Raw genomic sequence first — 646 nt, forward strand, 5'->3', positions numbered from 1 at the left:
TTTTGTGGATTTACCAAAATGTACTCATACAAATCTTCAAATTTAACCCAATGAGCCACCACAGTTTGTAACAAGTGACCTGAATAAGTCCATCTTGTTGGTGGAAGTTTTGTAAATCTCTCACTCACTATTGTAGCTAACAAACAAAAAATTCTACGTGCACTAATACATGATGCTACCTCTGATAAAACCAAATTCAACTTGTGGGCATAACAGTGCACAAATATGACATGTGGAATAACTGTTTGCACACCATTTGAATGTACCTTTATGACAGCCACCCCATCATATGTCAGTGTGACCAACTTATTTTTGCATGCAAGTTCTTCAAGATGGTCCAGTGCAACCTCTGCCAATCTATCAATGTTAACACCTCTGAAACCTCTACTGATTTATCACTGTTAACTCTACTAAACCCTACAAATCTTTCTTAAATCTGTCTCACTTACGTATGTCTGAATACAGTTGATAATTGTGAAATATTTGTGACATCTGATGTTTCATTTAGTAAAATAGCAACAAATATCACTTCTTTCATCTAAGTTTTTAATGTGGACAGCATAACACCATGTATACTTTGAATTAAATCATTTTTAATGAGAGGAGATGATCTGATGAACACAGAAGCTATAAATAAGTGGGTTCA

The sequence above is a fragment of the Schistocerca serialis genome, chromosome 7, assembly GCF_023864345.2.
Source record: "Schistocerca serialis cubense isolate TAMUIC-IGC-003099 chromosome 7, iqSchSeri2.2, whole genome shotgun sequence".
Classification (NCBI taxonomy): domain Eukaryota; kingdom Metazoa; phylum Arthropoda; class Insecta; order Orthoptera; family Acrididae; genus Schistocerca; species Schistocerca serialis.